The following is a 17,750-nucleotide window of genomic DNA, read 5'->3' on the forward strand; positions in this document are numbered from 1 at the left end:
TCTCCCTCTCTCAGTCAACAGGATGTAGTTCCTCTTTGCCTACCTGTTGGTTTTCTCTCAAATTCCACGATCACTTGTGAGATTGCTTAATACAGCATCGATTTGGGTTGTTCAAGTGGCAATTGGGAATTATACAACTGAGAAGTGCAGAATATTTTCAACCTCATGTTTCATGTTACGTTAGTTGGAACATATTTTTAAGATGCGTATTATTAATGACACAATAAAATCTCGTTAGTGGTTGGGTTTGATAGATGTAGTTTTTCTAACATTAAGCAGAAATTGACATGTGGAGGAGATCAAGATTCTCTGATCCAGACGCTGGTATCGACAGGCAGGGCCAGGAGCAATCGCTATTGATCAGATGGTGAGAGTAATTATATTTACTGAGCCATGTGACTAGGAGGGGCAGAGGTGAGGTGTTTTTCAGTATGCAGAGAACAACAGCAGTTCCAGTTGTCAGCGAGAGCCCTGGAGCCAGGGTGGTTTCCTGGGCTCGGCCTGCAGTGAACGCACTAATCATTGTTCATCAATGCAGCTCAGGCTAGACACTTCCAGGACCCCTGTGTTTCCTAGCATCTTTCAGTATGTCCTATGGCAGGACCACATTCTTGTGTTAATTCAGTGCTTGCCTCCACCTTCCCCACTGCTGTTGCTATTGAAGCATTATTACCAATGCCATTATCACCATTGCTGCCACCACCGCCACCATTGCCACCCTGCCACCATTACTACCACTGCCATGACCACCATGATGTACTATCACCATTGCTTCCATTGCCACTGCCATTACTAGCATTGCTACCATTACCACCATAACTGTACCACTACCACCTCTGCTGTGACCACCATGACTGTACCACCAGCACCACTGCCACCACTGCCATTATTAACATTGCTGCCATGACCACTATGGCTTTAACATTACAACCATTACCACCATTACATCACCATCATCATCACCATGACTGTACAACTTCCACCATTACTACCATTACTATTACACCATGACCACCATGCCTGTATCACTACCACCATTACTACCATTACTATTATACCATGACCACCATGCCTGCATCACTACCACCATTACTACCATTACTATTATACCATGACCACCATGCCTGCATCACTACCACCATTACTACCATTACTATTATACCATGACCACCATGCCTGCATCACTACCACCATTACTACCATTACTATTATACCATGACCACCATGCCTGCATCACTACCACCATTACTACCATTACTATTATACCATGACCACCATGCCTGCATCACTACCACCATTACTACCATTACTATTATACCATGACCACCATGCCTGCATCACTACCACCATTACTACCATTACTATTATACCATGACCACCATGCCTGCATCACTACCACCATTACTACCATTACTATTATACCATGACCACCATGCCTGCATCACTACCACCATTACTACCATTACTATTATACCATGACCACCATGCCTGCATCACTACCACCATTACTACCATTACTATTATACCATGACCACCATGCCTGCATCACTACCACCATTACTACCATTACTATTATACCATGACCACCATGCCTGCATCACTACCACCATTACTACCATTACTATTATACCATGACCACCATGCCTGCATCACTACCACCATTACTACCATTACTATTATACCATGACCACCATGCCTGCATCACTACCACCATTACTACCATTACTATTATACCATGACCACCATGCCTGCATCACTACCACCATTACTACCATTACTATTATACCATGACCACCATGCCTGCATCACTACCACCATTACTACCATTACTATTATACCATGACCACCATGCCTGCATCACTACCACCATTACTACCATTACTATTATACCATGACCACCATGCCTGCATCACTACCACCATTACTACCATTACTATTATACCATGACCACCATGCCTGCATCACTACCACCATTACTACCATTACTATTATACCATGACCACCATGCCTGCATCACTACCACCATTACTACCATTACTATTATACCATGACCACCATGCCTGCATCACTACCACCATTACTACCATTACTATTATACCATGACCACCATGCCTGCATCACTACCACCATTACTACCATTACTATTATACCATGACCACCATGCCTGCATCACTACCACCATTACTACCATTACTATTATACCATGACCACCATGCCTGCATCACTACCACCATTACTACCATTACTATTATACCATGACCACCATGCCTGCATCACTACCACCATTACTACCATTACTATTATACCATGACCACCATGCCTGCATCACTACCACCATTACTACCATTACTATTATACCATGACCACCATGCCTGCATCACTACCACCATTACTACCATTACTATTATACCATGACCACCATGCCTGCATCACTACCACCATTACTACCATTACTATTATACCATGACCACCATGCCTGCATCACTACCACCATTACTACCATTACTATTATACCATGACCACCATGCCTGCATCACTACCACCATTACTACCATTACTATTATACCATGACCACCATGCCTGCATCACTACCACCATTACTACCATTACTATTATACCATGACCACCATGCCTGCATCACTACCACCATTACTACCATTACTATTATACCATGACCACCATGCCTGCATCACTACCACCATTACTACCATTACTATTATACCATGACCACCATGCCTGCATCACTACCACCATTACTACCATTACTATTATACCATGACCACCATGCCTGCATCACTACCACCATTACTACCATTACTATTATACCATGACCACCATGCCTGCATCACTACCACCATTACTACCATTACTATTACACCATGACCACCATGCCTGTATCACTACCACCATTACTACCATTTATTACACTGTGACCACCATGTCTGGATCACTACCACCATTACTACTCCACCATTATCACCTTGACTATACTAACATTGCTGCCGTAACCACCATGATTGTATGAGCACTACCACTGCTGCCACCACCAATGCCACTACTGCCATTACCACCATTGCTACCATGACCACCATGACTGTACCAACACCACCATTACTATAATTACTACCACCACCATTACCATCATGACAGTACCACTTCCACCATTACCAATTACTCACTACCATCGTCACCACTGCCATTACCAACATCGGTGTCATTACCATCTTGTCACCTTAATTACCATTACTGCCACCACCATTACCACCACCACCATTACCACCATCAGCATTACTACATAACTACCATCACCACCATTATTCCAAACATTACCATTGTACTGCTACAACCATAACTTCCTTTATCACATCACCATCAACACTACCAACACCACCTTTTCTATCATTAACATTACTACTCTCATGACAACCACCACTACTACCACCACTGCCACCATCACCGTTACTACCACTAGCAACATTACCATTACTACTGTCATTTCGTCCATTACCACTGCTACCGTTACCACCATGACCATCATTACCACCTCTACTAGTCTCATTAACACTGCCTGAAACTCCAGAGGCATTAAAGAGCACTATGCTCATCCCACAGTATCAACAATGCCTCCGCCCTCTCCAGAATTCCCACACCAACTACACTCAAACTCAACACAAATGTTTAATGACTACTACTATTTAACTACCACTACTACCATTAGCATAACCACCACTTTTGTGGCTATAACACAACCATCCTTACCACTGTTATCATCACTATTTCCAATATCGTCACCAAGAGCAGCACCATCACCAACCACCGCACTGTCATGTTGCCACCAAGAGGAAAAGTCTCTCGGGAGTCTATAGCTCTGGTGTGTACTCCTGCTTTGCCCCTGCGTCATTCTCATTGGCATCACCAGCATCCAGAGGGCTGTGATGAAGGTTAAATGAGTAAAACCAAGGACTGGAGAGATGGATCAGTGGTTAAGAACACTGACTGTTTTTGAAGAAAACCCAGGTTTGGATCCCAGCACCCACATGGCAGCTAACAAGTGTCCATAACTCCAGTTCCAGAGGATCGGACAGTCTCTTCTGTCCTCTGCATGACACGAGTGCACTTACCTACACACAGGCAATACACGCATGCACATAAAATAAAAATAATAAATAAAATGTTTTTCAAAAAATGAGTAAAACCAGAGAGTGTCAGGCACAGAGCAACTGTGGGGTGTGTGGGACAGAGGGCGGTGTGTCCTTGTTGGCTCTCATGGATTCCAACCTTCTGTGTACCTCAAGCTGGGTTCTTTCCTCTTCTTTCCCCTGCCTCCCTCTCTCCCTCCCTTTTGTCAAGGTTTCCTTATGAAGCCCAGGCTGGTCCTGAATTCCTCGTCCCCCAACATCCAAATACTGGGATTATGGGCACGGGGCACCACACCAGCCTCTTGCTGCCTTTTGTCTCTCTGAGGAGATTTGTGATTTTAGCCAGTGTCCCTCCCTCTGCCTCCCCTCTCTTTCCCTGTACTCCCCCTCCCTCCTTCCCTTCTTTCTTTGTGTGCCCTGATTGACTATCTACACACACACACACACACACACACACACACACACACACAGCGCATATAAGTATGCATACATGAGTACTTACATATGTATGAGCTTTTTACATATAGTGGACCTAAATGCAGATTTCACTTTTTTGTATTGAAAGTTAGTTCCATAAGTGACAAATAGTCAAAGATAAGCATATAAACAATTTCATTGCAGCATTGTGTGTAACAATCGCAAAAGGAAAAAAACTGAAATGCCCAACCGAGCCAGGAGTTTGATAGACACGCTCTTCTCCGTATCACTACACGTCATTCAAGCATGGTGAATGGTAAGATGTAAGCATTGGCAAAACTGTGTATGTGTATTATTACATTACAGAGGAGGGCAAAGAAACAGCAGTGTGGTGTGGCAGCTTTGTCTTGCTGTTTTAAGGGCAATGGTAAATGGACAGAGACTTTTGTAGACACCATCACAAGATCAGTCTGCAAGGTGAGCAGGGTGTCAGTGCAGCGACCTCTGGGAGGGAGGCCTGGCATTGGATGACAGCAAGTAAGTTTCCTCTTTGGGGTCAGTCTGAACATTGATCGATCAGTAAGCACAAATAATGCCTGGTCCCGGCTGCTATTATCAGGGTGTAGGGACCCTTTGACCCCAGAGGACCACAGCTGAGTGGGGAGGATTATAAGGAAGCCCGGAGGAAGAGGTGCCCAGGCCTCAGGTTTCCTTGGGGGAGAGGGGGAGGGCATGGGAGATCTGTCTTTGCCACTGGCTGAGTGAGGTTATTGTGAAATCTTCAGTGTGGAGTTCCACAGAGTCCCTGAGCTTCCCACTCGTGAAGTGTGTCTCTTGTGTTCCCCCCACTTCCAACAGTGAGAAACATGGGTCAGCACTCTAAGACAAGGCCAGAGAATGCTTCCCTTCAGCTGCCCTCCCCCATTCTGCCCAGTCTTCCTGCCATGTTGATTGTGGTAGCTCTCCCCACTGACCCCGAAACTTTCAGCAAAGCACATTAGTCTTCCAGCAAACTCCTAGTGCCCAGCAGAGAGAGAGAGAGAGAGAGAGAGAGAGAGAGAGAGAGAGAGAGAGAGGTGTCTAGAGTTCAGTAGTCCCCTGATCTGTTTGGAAAACAGGTTTCCAAAGTACATATTGCATCAATGTGGTTTATCAAGACATTTGCTTTTAACCTGCTATGTGGCAAAGGCTACACCAACTGTTGAAAAATGCAGTTTTACTAATTCATTAATTCATTCATTCAATAAACCTGTCAGGCACTTCCTAAGTTAGACGCTGGCTGGGCTCTGTGCTGGGATACAAAAAAATGGACAAAGAGACCCAACAGGAGGAGAGAGATCCATGTATACCTCATCTGATCATGGTTCTCCTTCCTGATAGGTGGAAAGGGACCCGCAAACAAATTGCCACGTAGATGTCAGGGGTAACAAGTGGTGTCCTTGTGTAGGAGAGTCCCCTACCCATTCAGTGCCTTTGTGCTGAGTGATATAAAGCGCCCTTTCTCAAGACAGCGTTTGCTAAAATGCTTTTGTTAAAACTCATTACGATTGTGCCTTGCTCTCCATGGGAGATGGGTTTCAGGACCCACCATGGACCAAACTTTTCAGATGTTTAAGTCCCTTAAATAAAAGAGCACAGAGTCTGCATGCAACCATACATATCTCTCGCATGCTTTGAATCATCTCTACATAACCTATCTCTCCAAAACAACACTGATACTATAGAAATGACTGTTAGCTCACATTATTTGAGGAATAATGACAAGAAAAATGTTCAGATCAGATGTGGCCAGTGCTGGGTTCAGAGATTGTTCAGCAGTTAAGAGCACTGACTGCCCTGGCAGAGGACCCAGGTTCAGTTCTCAGCACCCACCTGGTGGCTAACAACTATCTGTAACTCCGGTTCCAGGGGATCCTAAGCCCTTTACTGACCTCTGTGGGCACTGCATGCCATGGATGCACTTACACACATGTAGGCAAAACACTCTTACACATTACAAAAAATGAACAGATGTTGCCAGTGTAATTCTAACTGGTGAGACTCACAACACAACGTTCAAATGATGCTGGAGGGGAACTGAGGGGCTGGGAAAGGCATGAGGCTATGGGAGAACACCACACAGCTCTCTACCCACATAGACTCTACACAGTGTTCAGCAAGTGGCAAGTTCAAGTTTTGCTCTTTGGAACTTACTGGAAGTTCTTCAGTTTTTTAAAACAAATTATTCCTTGTTGGGTGAATCTGGAGAAATGGAACCTCTGGATCTGGACGTCTAAGTTATCATCTGACAGAAAATTATAATAAATATAGACATCTACAAAAGCTATGATGTGAACAGCATCTCTCGGGTGGGACCTCCTATAGCATGCAACCTGCACAGTTGTGCTTATAGCAGCTCCATCTAGGTGGGCCCAGAGGCCAGGGCTGGAGCTGGGAGCTTGGCTTAGCCTGACTGAAGCTGGGACTGACTGACATGGCTCTGTCTGGCCTTTTTCTCTCTGTATGACCCCGTGAGAAATCATTTCTTATTAAGATAACTGGAGCTGTACCTCTGTCCAAAAGGCTGATCAGATTAAAGTAGAGGTGGCACTATAAAGATCTACGGTCCTTAATCTTGTAGCTCAGGTGGAGCTACAGGACTGGCAGTCGGGGCTTGAGAGACTGGAGGGGAGATACCAGCAGAGGATGCTCAAGATGGTGAAGGTGTCAGAGCCATGAATGGAGAGTAGCTGCTAGGGTGCTCCAAGGACAGGGTCAAAGACTGCTGGCTCTTAACAAGCCTGCAGATGTGGCCTCTTCCAACTAATCTGAGAATCACCTGGGCATTGATTAACCCCTGCCTGCACTCTGGAAGTCCATGGGACCCTGGAAAGGCCTGGGTTGAAAAGACCAAGAAGGACCAAGGTTTGAGTTGAGGTAGTAGCCAATCAGCTTTCACTATACCCAAGCACCTGGAAAAAGGGGTGTTGGAACTCACAGTTCTGAGGTTCCAGTCCCTGACTGAAGGGTCCCATTGCTTAAGGCCCCTGGCGAGTCAACATATCACAGCAAGAAGGCATGGTGAGAAATTGCTCACCTTTTTGACCAGGAAGCAACAAACAAAAACAGACAAAGAGGAAAGAGAAAGAGACCAGGATCACACCATCCCTTCTGGGGGCACATTCCATCATAACCGGAAGACTTCCCTCTAGGCCTCACCTCCTGGAGGTCCCATCTCCCAAAAGTGCCCTCTAGGGGACCAAACCTTTAGCACTCACACCTCTAGGGGACACCACAGGAGGAGGTGGTGGTGAACATAAGCCTCCTTTCCCATACTGTGGCCTTTTCTCCTCCAGCCAGGCCAGAGAGGGCAGGGGCCTGTTCTCAGGCTCTGGAAGCATCACACTCAAAACACGTCCCCTTGGCATGGCCTGATGGGAAGAGGAACTCAGATAGAGGAAACAGATACATATCTGCTGCTGAGCAGCTTTGTGTCCACGCATGATGTATGGCTCCGGAGGAGGAGCTAGAAAACAAATTATCGTGTCTCTTCTCCACCGACAGGTCTTTAGTGGGGCCGACCAGGGAGAGTAGATGCTGCAGATTAGGGGGTGCCTCACAATAGGCCCACAGCACAGGAAAAGTGTCCTAAGTTTATCTATTGTTAAGTGATATAATTTATCGTCACTGAGGGTTAAGGAGCAATTCCAGTTCTTTCCTACTTCGGAAACAGAGATTTATAAGATAATACCCAAATTTAGACACCAAGGCACTGCCTGTAGAAACATCCCCAAAGGCGGGTGGCTGGTGGTGTGCATTGGAAGCCAAGTCATTCACAGAGCTAATTTGAGGCTCTCCTTGGAAACTATATTTGCTTTCTGAGCGCATGGTGAGTTTTCATCTGGGCTCTGACCAGCTGACAGCTATGCAAGTTTGTAGATACCAGTAATTGCATACAGATAACCTTGATGGTTGACCTCGTCAGAGCCAGGCCTGGCAGCTTTCCATTGTTTCTGGCTTTGCCAGTTGCTACTCAACTGCTGCGGGATGAATTTATATATTAAGAACTGGCTGCAGTGGGAATTGCTTATCGTTCTCCGTTCCATCCTGTAAGCTTCTATTTACTTGACGTAGTGAGCTGGGAATAAAAGCCGTGATCTGACTGTTCACTCTTAGTGGCAGAGGGCAGTGTGCTGAAAAGCTTTACTAATTTCTAAAAACAAAGGGCAGAGGAGAGCACATGTTTGCCTTCTCCAAATCCAGAGGCCCTCTTCTCACCCAGCCACTGTGGCTGCCTGAATTGCTTCCCAGCCGTCTTTTTAGTGTTCAATTTAGCTTGAAAGCGGAGTTTGAATTCAGCTGTACACCGTCACCAGCATGAAGCCCTTGTGTTTTAAGGGAAATGCTGGAAGCAGCTCAGAATTTATGTTTAATTCAGAGAGATGCTTTAAAAAGTCTCTAAGAGGGAAAGGTGACGGTGATCCTGTGGCGGGGGGACATCAGGTGACAGGGCCACATAAAGTTAGCACCAGGCATGTGGGCTCATCTACAGAATGCTAATGCCAGGAGGTCTCTGTGGTGGGCTGTGTGGCCAACTGCACTTTCCTCTTTCTGCTTTCTTGAATTGTTGAAATATCAGCTGTGAACATGGCTGGCTGTACCATCTGGAAAACAAGACGAAGCTGTTGACAATGTTTTCTAGACTCGGTCTTCGGAGAATCTAGTCTGTATTTCCCAGGGTTCTCCTTCCATGGCCTTTGAACTTGCCGCAGGTACAGAGAGGAGGCTAGGGAAGGACAGGTGGGTGTCTTTGTCAGAGATGTGGGGTCAGAAGATGGCATCAGAGGCAGAGGAAGAGGAGCAGGTGGGGCAGGCCGGGTAGCCACCATGGAGCTGGGGCGGAGATGGGTGCTAATAACGCAGGGTATTTGGAAGGTCTGGGCTTCAGCAGCAGTGGGGGTGGGTGCTCTGGAGGGCTGGCTCAGCCACCGTGTGTCACTGCTCAGCTGAGGGGATCAGCCTTTGATGCTTTCAACATCAGAACATCAGAGCTCTTCTTCATCCTGAGAAGGGAGGTTCGGGTTAGTCAGCCAGGGCAAATAGCTCAAGGGAGATTTCATTTTCCCTTTGTTGGGCCCCCTGCTTTCATCTGCTGGTGATGTACTTCCAACTACCGCACGGAGAGAAAAGAAGGCTTGCTGGACCCAGGTGGGTGCAGCCAATTTAGGGCCTGAGCCAAGGAGCAGATACCCACCTGGGCGCTGGAGGGCTTATAAGGAACCGAGGCACAGAGCAAGCCTGGAGGGAGGGACTCCTGCAGACCTGAGCCAGCCTCTATACTGTGTCCTTCACTTGGGGAATGGCCTAGGGAGTTTTCTGCCCTGGCCAGTCCAACTGGTCTGGCCTCTCTTTCCACAAGGACAGCCCTATCATGTAAGGATTCCAGACCCAGCTTGTTTCTGTTCTTGTAACCTGCAGTGTAGGAGAAGCAGTCCTGGATTTAAATTCAGTCTCTACCCCTATTAGCTATCTAACCCTGAGCAATGAGCTGCATCGTTCCATTGATCTAACTTATCTGCAGGATGCATGTGGGGTTAGTGTCGGCCTGTGAGGTACAGCACACACAATGTCCGTTGCCCTCCTTGGTATTAGAAAGGGCTCCACTAGAGCTGGGCAGAGTGGCACAACCTGTGATCCCAGCACTCTGGAGGATCACAAGTTCAAGGCCAGCCTGGGCTAGAGTATAGCCAGATCCTGTCAGGAAGGAGGGAGGGAGAGGGAGGGAGGAAGGGCAAACAAACAGGCTTCATAAGCACTATCACTGAAAAGATCCTTTAATCCATTTGATCAACACCTGAACATAGTACAAAAGTCTTAATATTTTAAAAGTAGATTCATAAAGTGGAAATAATTTTTATAGAGCAAACCAGACTGAAAAAAAAAGTTGAATATAGCTTAGCTAACCTCCCTGCCAGTCTCCAAGTGAGTACTGAGCACACTGGGGTGCTGAGTCAAGTGCTCCTTTTATTATAATGAACTATTCCCGGACTCAGTTCTTGAGACCTTATATTTGCTAAGTAAGGCAGGTCTGTAGGGAGGGAGGAGAGGGCTCAGGCTGTATCCACAGAAGAGATAGGAGATGAATGCAGTGAGAGAATCAAGCCAGGATGCAGGGCCAGGAAGAAAGTGACGGCCAGAGAAGGGTGGCAGGGCAGAAGAAGCCATCAGACAGAAAGGTCAAGCAGGCCATGGTCTGCTGTCTCAGGGGAGTCGACTGAGGATACGTGTGGTGGTAAGCTGCTTAGATGAGCTTAGGGATGTGCTGAGTGGCATTTGTGAGAGTAGATGCCCAGGTGTTTGCAAGAAGTGCTTTCAGAGGTTGGAAGAAATAGATAGACAGAGGTTGGGAAACCTCAGGCTAGCTGGAGGAACAGGAGAAGGGATTGTCACGGGAGTCTGGTGTCCCCTCCTCTTGGAAACCCAGCATAGTCCGAGAGTGCTGGGACACATGACTAGGACCCATGACTAGAAGCATCTGATAGATCTCCATCTCTTGGGGCCAACTGAGCATGAAAATTCCCCCAAATACCACTGGAGACAATGAACTAATTGAGTCAATAACTCTTATTGATTATCAAGTACATGGGAGGAACAATGTCAAGGGCTACAGATAATTTTTTCTGGAGCCAGAATTATCTGCAACCTCAAACCCATGGAGGAAGCTGTTCACAATACAGAGACTGTGATCCAGTAAGCCAATACACCATGTCAGCCTAGACATTCACATTTTACAGAGTGTAAATTTTGCCTACTGACACTGTTAGGGGTCAGATAAGAAGTTATCTCCCCAAAGGCTTGTGTGTTGAAGGCTTAGTTTTTAGCTGGTAGATCTAATCATTGAGAGGCAATTGGATCATGAGGGCTCTCACCTAATCAATGGATTAATCCTAGATAAGTTATAATTCAATGGCATTATGGGAAATAATGGGAACTTCTAGGGGTGCAGCCTAGTTGTTGGAAGCAGGCCACTGGAGGCACATGCTGAAGAGCCTATGCTGGTGCTGGCCTCTTCCATGTCTGCTTCCAGGCTGCAGTGAGGCAAGCAGCTCTGTTCCATCACAACTTCTCTGTCATGATGTTCTGTTTACCATAGACTCATAACCATAGGGTTGAATGATCATGGACTGATAAAACCTCTGAAACTGGGAGCCAAAAGTCAATGCTTGTTTTTCTCAAGTATTTGCACCTAATGAAGTCTAACACAGAGGTCAATGCACCATACTGTGCTGTTTGTTGGTTCACCTGTCTAGCCATCATTTATCCAGCATACACCGTACTAGGTCCTGGGTTAAGCAAGCTGGAAACTGATCAAGGCTTAGCTCTTATCCTCAGGTCTTTTGTTATTGGAAAGGTTTGGGTTCAGGAACAATCACAATCCCTAACAGTTGAGATTCTATAACATTTAATAAAATAGTTTTAAAATTAAAAATCTTGAGGCTGGAGAGGTGGCTCAGAGATTAAGAGTACTGCTACTCTTGCAGAGGACCATGTTTGGTTCCCAGCACACACAGTGGCTAACAACCATCCATAACTCCAGTTCCAGGAGATCCGACACCTTCTTCTGACCTCTACATGCAGGCTTTGCATGACACAGGTGCACTTACATACATACAGTCAATACACTCATACACATAAAATAAAAATAATAAATTGTTGTAAAATAAAATCTTTTTTTTCTTCCACAGGAGGCCTATAGGCCGCTGCTTGTACCGTCACCACGTCTCTGGTGATCCCTGAGAAGTTCCAGCACATTTTGCAAGTATTCAACACCAACATTGATGGGTGGTGGAAAACAGACTTTGCTATCACTGCCATTAAGTGTGTAGGGCAAAAATATGCTCACGTGGTGTTGAGGAAAGCAGACATTGGCCTCACCAGGAGGCTGGGAGAACTCACCAAGGATGACATGGAATTTGGGATTACCATCATGCAGAGTCCTCACCAGTGATCCCAGGTTGGTTCTGGAGCAGACAGAAGGATGTCAAGGATGGAAAATACAGCCAGGTTCTGGCCAACAGTCTAGACAACAAGCTTGGTGAGGACCTGGAGTGACTGAAGATTAGAGCTCACTGGGGGCTGTCCCACTTCTGAGACCTTCCTAGGCCAACACAACAAGACCACAGACAGTTGGGGTTGTACCGTGGGTGTGTCCAAGAAGAAATGAGACTGTAGGCCTTTTCTGTTAATGGTTTGTATACCAATAATAATAATAAATAATAATAAAAAATCTTAAGAGACATTTCCCACCGTCTTGCCTGTTACACTCATTGTCATAAAGTTTATAGTGAATCAAAATTACAGGACACTTTCTAGGACCCCAGAACCTTCCTAAGTGCTACACCTACTTTGGTCTTTGTAACCACCTCAGGAGGCTGGTGGGATCTGTGGTAGCCCATTTCACAGAGGAGGAAACTGCCATGCAAGAGGGGTCACTTTGACCTGCAGCTAAGGACTGTCCGGCCTGGCTTGAACCAGGTTAGCCTCATTCCCAGCCTCTGCCCACAGCCAAGATGAGACGTCTCAGCTCTGTATTCTGGCCGGGTTTTGAGGGGTCACAGCTGCTCTAATAGACAGTCTCCGTAGCCAGAGGAGAAAGGAGGTGGTGCGGGTGTGTGTTCCTTCAGACTGAAGTGGGAGGGAGAAGGGACTGAGAGGACTTATTAACTTGACTGATAGCCAATTCAATAGTTTCATTTCACAAGCAGCTGAAAATCTCAACTTTTGACAAACACATGTGAAATGACAAAATTTAAGGAGTTTGAGAAAATCCAAGTTTGGGAAGGATGGGGGCCAATGTTGTTCCCATACACAGTGGAATTGTTTTCACTGTCTTAGATTGTGATTATCTAGAAATCCGCAAGTGACTGAAAATTCACTTTTAAACACATTTGGGTATGCCCACAAAGATGCTCTAGCAACACCAGAAAATTGGTAGCAATCTAAATATCTACCAGTAAGGAGGATGAGTAAGAAAAAGCAGGTTTGGGGCCAAGAGATGGCTCAGTGGTTAAGGTCACTGGCTGCTCTTGCAGAGGACCCAGGTTGGGTTCCCAGCACCCATATGGTGGTTAACAACCATCTGTAATTCCAGTTCCAGGGGATCTGATGCCCTCTTCTGACCTGTGAGGGCACTGCATGACACAGATGCACTTATATACATGTGCAATACTCATATACGTAAAATAAAAATTTTAAAAACTTTTTTAAAAAGACAGAAAAAGCAGGCTTCAGCCAATGAAAGCCTTCCTGCCCCTCCCCAGCTTGCTGAATCAGAACCAGTGTTTAAGGAACTCTTAAGTCCGTCAGAGCCTACTTAAGTGCATCTCATCCTTGCCTGCTGTGAACCTAGGCTCTTCCTGTTACAATGGGATCTAGAGCAATTTCCTCCGTTTACACCTTAGCTTCCTCACGTCTGAAGTGGATATGTAGACAGTGCTTTGCTCTGCTCCTCAAACTCTTGTTATGAACATTAAAGGGATGCACATAGGGACTCTCATGTATGTTGTGTGGTATGGGAGAGCCTTGATGAACATGGGATGGCGTGAGGTGATGATGATAATGAAGATGATGATGGTGATGAAGTCAGTGACCTGGGTCTTCTGTGTTTAGATGGTAATTGGGAAAGTTACAAGGATGGGACAACAGACAAATGAAATTGTCTGCTGTGAACAAATCTGATTATTACCCACAGACTGGAGCAGCTTATGAGGTAACAGGAGACATGATGAGGTGGCATGTGGCGGAGGGGAAAGGGGCTATAGGAAACAGATCCTCCCACAGAACACATATTTTAGGGTTTAGCTATGGGGCCTTGATGTTTAACATTGTTTTACTAAAGGCAAACCAGGCATTCATTTGGCCACCGTAAAACTAGCAAAAAGCTAAGCCCCTGGGGTGGGGTGGTGGTGGTGGTGGGTCTGTGCTGCGGCAAGAACCTCCATTCTGCATGTGATGGCAACATCTCTGTCATCCAAAGAGTGAAGTGGTGTTCAAGATTTTCCCAAAGATTGTTATTCCTAACTTCTACGGACAGATCCCACAGACTTGTGGCTGTCTCCATAAATGTACCAAACTCCTGTGTCCAAACACTCCCCAAGGACCTGTCTACTGCCTCTGCTGCCTCGCCTACTGCCCCCTTGGGCATACAGGAAACAGCAAAGGGACTTTTTTTTTTTTTTTTTTTTTTCTTGAGACAGGGTCTTCCTGTAGCCTCAGCTGGCCTGGAAACTTGCTATGTAGACCAGGCTAACCTCGATGGCACAGAGATCCATCTGCCTCTGCCTCCCGAGTGCTGGGACTAAAAGCATGCACCACTGCATCCTGCCCAAAGGAACCTCTTGATATTTACCCTCAGTGATGTCTGTCTGCTCAGGAACTCTGTATCGAAGACAGCATCACTTGGTCTTCCTCTTGTGACATAAGTGACAGATTCTTTGCCCTAGTAACTTCAGGCACCTCCAGCCATCAGCAGCAAGGCTGCGGTTGGGCCATGAAGCAGTGTTTGTTTCAGCAGAAGGTGTGGGAGTCACGTTCCAATCACTGTAGAATATAATCTAGAGGCCTCTGCTCTGTTTACCAACATGGTTAAACCACCACTGGTGCAGCCCTACAATACAATCTTATCCACTTAACGGCCGATTAAGTCACAGGCACCAAACAGTAAACAGATATCAGAGCCAGCCTGTAAGTGAGTCATTTGAATGGAAGGGAACACTGTGACAGGTTCTTAGGCCTGAAGGCGGAAAAGTTCACACCTTCCTGACACTGCCATAAAACACTGCGACATTACAACTTTTCAACCACATCTAAAAGGCCAATTTAGGTTTATTCCCATCCGAGTTTATGGCCACGGTTCAGCAGGTGTAAACTGGTAATAGCTGCTGGCCAGCTCTGGGTGGATGCCAGCACAGATGTGTTCAGTCAGATGACTAATTGAAAACCTTCGACAAAATCAGCAGCCTAGCCATTTTGCCTGCATAATAAAACAGCACTGATCAAGGCAGAGCCCAGAAAACCCACCCATCTCATCATCAGCGCCATTAACAATCATGAGTAAAGATGAAAACAACGCATGGTTTATTCTGCAAATGAAGGACTATAACTAGATGCGCTCCCCGGGGCCCATTACCCGTTTTAATAATACATCAAGGAGCTTGAGCAAACAGTTTGTATGCACAGACCAAACAGAGCAGGCTGTTTACAGTCACCGCATACAGAGAATACTCCCAGAACTCTGGATTTAACAAATTTATAAAGGTACATAACATGATAGCTATTAGCAAAATTAAAAGAGAGCCATTATGGACTTAGAGACTGCTCCACTTACCAGCCAAGCAGGACCAACCCTGACTTCCAATTCAGGACTGTCTGTCTCCCACCTCCCCCTTTCTCTTTCCTCCAAGAGAGCAGACTTCGACTCAAATTATGTGCATGAATAATAAAATACCATCTAATTAAAAACTGTAGTTAAATATGCAAAAATTAATGGTAATGAGATTGGCAATACCTCGGAGTACAGGCACTTTGCGAATTACCCACGAGCGTTCCTTTGCTTGACCTAAACAGAATAACAGGAAGGTTTCCAGCCTGGTCCTGGCCCCACAGTGCAGCACAATCTTCTGACCTGGGCAGCACCAGCTGATGGGGTGGGCAGTGGCCTGGCCAGGGAAGTCTCTTCCAATTCTTATCTGAAGAACTAGAAGGGTTGGGCAAATGACAAGGTGGGTGTCAAGGATCCAGCAGGGGCTCTCGATGACCTCTGAGGCCAGAAGACAAGCAGACTCGGGGAATAAGAGGTGGGAATTCATTTAAGAGCATGGTCCTGAAATAATCCAGAGCCTTTCCCAGGTACCAACCCCTTTAAGAGACTGTCTTCATGTCATCATGTTGCCTAGGCTAAGGACTGCTTCTAGAAACTTCTCCACAGTAGACAAGCCTCTTTCCCTCTTTATAGTTTTCCCAAGCCTTTTCTACTTTGACAGCACAAGCTGTTGACCTAGATCTTCTGTCACTCACCTTAAAGAAGCTGCCCACTCAGTTTTGCTTTGAGGCCCCTATGGGGACCTGGTGACTATGCCTTAAGGACCACAGGCCCCTTGTGATCGCCCCAGAACCCCGGGAACAGGAACAAGGCCCACCCCCTGAGATCAGCCTCCCTTCCTGAGCACAGCTTTGTCTCCAGTGCACGGCCCCGCCCCCTCAGCCCCGCCCCCTCAGTGCAGCTCCACCCTGAGCACAGCCCCGCCCCGCCCCCTCAGCATGGCCCCAGCCCTTCGGGGAGGCTGCGTTAGGGTCAAGAGCTTGGAGCTATCCGCACAGCGGTCTTTGCTTAGACTGGGAGCTTGAGTCTCACTCCCTTTGTGTCACTGCCTTCCCTCTCTCCCAGCTCTTCCTAAACTCAGCCACATTTCAGTGCTGGAGGCACTGGCAGGTATTTCTGGATCCCATACGGTGGCAGAGGAAAGTCAAACTGTCAGGGCGTTTTAAAAATCCCTGGGCAAACTGCACAGTGTGTTCTGTTTAAGTTCTGCTGGTTAGCATCCTCCTTCTGAGATCACTGATTGCTCTAGTGGTCACACATCCCAAAGCAGCAGTCCCTAACAGTTCAGTTGGACATACAGCCTTTGGTGCCACTTAGACTGGATGCTGAGTTTCAGCTCCAGTGCTTAATCAATGCATGACTTTGGGCAGGCCCCTGGCCTCTCCGACCCTCATTTCCCTCATCTCTAAGTGGGGTTAGGTACTGAGCCACTTCTAATAGTTACAATGATGTTGACTAAGTGCACAAAGCCCTTAGCATACTACTAAATGCAAGCTCAGTGGTCAGTGAATGGCAGCTCTGACCCACACAGGAGAAATAGGAGTGAGAATCGGGGTGCAGAAATCAGAAATCTTGAGTGTCACAAGAACACTCCTGTCATACTTTTCAGTATTATGATGTGTAGTACCCAAATGACTAAGATTCTTCTGACAACGGAAGTGGAATGCTTCAGTGTCAACAGCCTAAACGTAACTCATTGCTTGCTGTAGAATGAGAGGCCCAGAGGTCTCCAGAAGGTTGGAGTCCCTGGCAATTGTCTTCTCTGTATGGTTCCAAGAGAACTCCAGCTCCTCATCTCCATAAAACCTCTTAAGAGAAGGCTGCGGGGCCAGTCA

General features: G+C 46.4%; 1 pseudogene; it reads left to right on the plus strand.

Moving 5' to 3' along the window:
* Nucleotides 1-9,439: 9,439 nt before the first annotated feature.
* Nucleotides 9,440-12,759, plus strand: LOC103731691 (annotated as a pseudogene).
* Nucleotides 12,760-17,750: the final 4,991 nt, after the last annotated feature.

Source organism: Nannospalax galili, unplaced genomic scaffold (genome assembly GCF_000622305.1).
Source record: "Nannospalax galili isolate Female #2095 unplaced genomic scaffold, S.galili_v1.0 scaffold274, whole genome shotgun sequence".
Taxonomy (NCBI): Eukaryota; Metazoa; Chordata; class Mammalia; order Rodentia; family Spalacidae; genus Nannospalax; species Nannospalax galili.